This window comes from Cyprinodon variegatus, unplaced genomic scaffold (assembly GCF_000732505.1).
Source record: "Cyprinodon variegatus isolate N-32 unplaced genomic scaffold, C_variegatus-1.0 Scaffold230, whole genome shotgun sequence".
Classification (NCBI taxonomy): domain Eukaryota; kingdom Metazoa; phylum Chordata; class Actinopteri; order Cyprinodontiformes; family Cyprinodontidae; genus Cyprinodon; species Cyprinodon variegatus.
In genome coordinates this window covers 878424-881730 of record NW_015150683.1, presented here as the reverse complement: position 1 = coordinate 881730, position 3307 = coordinate 878424, and the positions used below count along the sequence as shown (strand labels likewise).

The window sequence follows — 3307 nt, the reverse complement described above, 5'->3', positions numbered from 1 at the left end:
AATATATATATATATTGGACTTTGAGCACAAAAAGCACAATAAGCAGTCTACTTATAAAAAAAAAAATGCTGGCTCACTTGTTCCTTATGTAACCATCTACTTCAAGCCCTTAGATTGTTCCATGTTCTAAGGCGGAGGTCTTCAACACGGGTGGCACATAGGGGTACTGCATGGGGGTCGCGAAAGTTTTGGTTGATTAGTCTTTTTTTTTATATTCCCCCTTTCAATTTTTCCACTTATTGAAATATCTTTAAATGCACATTAACATGAATTCAACACTCTGTAGTAAACAGATAAATGGAGGCAGAATCATCAATGCACACATTCAGCGACACGCAGGAGCTCTTTCAAGCTGGGCACCGTTTCATTTACAACACCTGTCCCATCAACCAGGAATCAGAATCAGAAATACTTTAATAATCCCAGGGTGAAATTACCTACGTTACGTTAATCCATCTGTAATAGAGTGACTATAGGCCCAGTTTGATATAACACAGTTCCAGACCATATTTATAATTAGGGGGTCCCTGCTCCATCTCGCCATCAGTTTGGGGCTCCTTGGCCTGGTAAACGTTGAAGACCTTTGTTCTAAAGAATATTGTCATGATTTGTTAATTAAGAAAAATAATGCAGACAGATAGGCTGCAGAGTCTGTAGTAGATGATTGTGTATCGTTACCCTCATGGTAAGTAGATGATATTCAATAAACGATAACCAAGAAAATAAAATATATGCATTAATGCAGGAGACAAGCAGAGGAACTTCAGGATGACTAATTAGGTAGAGCTAAGCACAGCTGCAGATAATGGAGATTGAATCACAGGTGAATGTAATCAACTAATTACCTGAAGGCTCTAGCTGAGGGAGAAATGTTTAAACAGGGACAATCAGAGGTGAGAATTTAGGTGAATTTCTCAATAATCTGAAATAATAGTTAGGAAGACTAAAGAAAAAAACAACCAAAAAACACTAAGAAATAATAAAGAGAAACAAACTAGAAAACATCTGCCAAAAAGCAAACAAACAGAACCAATATGGAAAAAAGCAAAACTATCAACATATGACAAGCCATTATGAACTAAATAGAACTTAATTTGCAGATGCTGACAAATACCTTCATACACAGAGGAGTTTCAGTCGCCTCAGTGAGCAGAGCAATCCCATCTCATCACCCCTTTCATGATGTTTGTGCCGATACTTAGTTTTTTGTCTGATTCAAATGTGTGACTGGGCAATAACCAATTTGTTCCTATCTTTACAAAATACATTGGGCCCAATGCAACAACTTTCTAGTAGTTTCTCCTACAATGGGGCTTTTATGAATGCGACACGTCAGATTCAACCAACATTCTTAACTTCAGTTCATGGTCGTAAATAATCCTCTAAAACCAGAGGCAAAATACAGTGTTTTTACAACTCTGACTGTCCAAACATCAACTTTACCACAAAACATTCTAACTAAGACCAGTAGAGACGGATGTACAGTAAATGCCAACGTTCTGCTAAGGACCCTTTAAGTACAGACACACCTGTACTGTACTTCTTCGGACCATGTCTGCCATTCCTTCATCGTACTCTCCATCTCTTGTACAACAAATAAAAAAATATATGAAATATTAACAGTGAAACTCTAATTTGACGAAGTCAGACAGATCCAAATATTCCACATTTGATGTAATAACAACGCCATGGAGCTTTGATGGAGTGAAATGAATGCAAGTTTCCCCTTTAGAGGAGTTTAGATAAACTTTCTATCCTTTTTCTGTTCTAGATGTTATTTCAAAAGTAGCTTGATCTCTGACTGTTCTTTCTTTTGACTACATGACAAAAAATTAAACCAGTGTCCATGGATACCTACACGCCAGCTGCAAGTATTGACCGTGCTCATGACTTTAGCCCAAACAGTGCCAACTCGCTGAAATTTCTCTTTCATGAACCGATCTGATCTGGAACAAATTCTGTTAAACTTTTTACTCCTGTTTTTATAGATTTAAAAAGCCTTGAGTTAAGAGTGGTTAAACCAAGTAGATTGCTCCAGGAAGCTCAGAGGCGTAAACAGTTTCAGGGGGCAATAGCTTCCTTAACATGTTTGAAAACAGTCTGAAATGTTTTCACTTGTAAATAATTGTTTGCTTAGTGAAATGATAAAAATCCAATGGATGAATGTCAAAAAATGACGGCCCTGCTTTACATACCAGGTATAAAAGCTCACAGTTAAACTAAATATTTGTTTTGATTAAAAGAATATGTTTTTCAAAGGAATTTACAATGTCTACACAAAATGGACTAAACCAGAATTTCACCATGGATCAGAGGAACTACTTAAAGTTTCCAAACCTGGGTGTTTTCTCTAGAAAGCTCAAATCATCCGGTAAAAGTTCAGGCTGCCTCGAAGTGCTGACTTTTCATTGTAAACATTCTCTGCCTGGTTCAGAGAGACATAACTTCCTAGCTTGCAAAACTGTCAAGACATTAAAGCCATTCTAAGCTTGAGATAAACATGTTTTCAGGTCAGGAAAAAAAGGTTTATATATATATATATGCCTTTTTCCCCCAAATTATGCAAAAACAAATTGATGCACAGTTTTTGCTAAAAGTCATTCAAAGTTTGCTTATTAGTTTAAATGTTCCATGTTTTTCATTAACTAAATAGAAACCAACATGTCAACAAGTATGAAACATGTGCTACTTAACCAGCTTGTTTTTAATTTTAGTGTTGATGAAAAAGTCTTACATAACTATCTAACAGCAAATACTAAACCACATCAGATTAAATAAAATGTAATAATTAATCTACTAATATGTACCAACATCAGTACTGACCTGCTTTTTCTGGGTGATAGAATTTTTTATCTGCTTCCATGATTTTGAGACATTTGATAATCATGTTAATTAGTTCAGTCACATTCCTGTCTGATGATTTTTCCAAAAATCTATCAGTTTGAGATGTTAAAAGGGATTCAGGCCCTGTCCATAATAAAATTATTGTTTAACAGAGAAGATATTTGTTTTGAAGTTCCTAAAGCCAAAAAAAGATTATTAGATAAAGTTTAATAACGCTTTTCAGTGCTGAGACTATCCATTGTGGACATGTATACGGTACTTAACATCTGGAGAAAAACAGAGGTGTACTGTAGCAGCCAGCTGGGTGTGCACTTAGCAGGTACATACCGGTAACTTAAATCTAAGAACTCTTTATATCAGACGTATATCAGCCGGTAACTTTGTAGAAACTGCTAATGCAATTCCTAATGTCTGAGAAGATATCAGATATAATTGCTATGGACGAATATATATATATATATA

The 3307-nt window shown here is 35.6% G+C and overlaps 1 protein-coding gene across 2 annotated transcripts in view; it reads right to left on the bottom strand.

The window, feature by feature from the left end:
* The window catches only part of pxdn (peroxidasin), a 65633-nt gene that overhangs the window by 49011 nt on the left and 13315 nt on the right, over positions 1-3307 (bottom strand). The gene's annotated exons all lie outside the window — the stretch shown is intronic.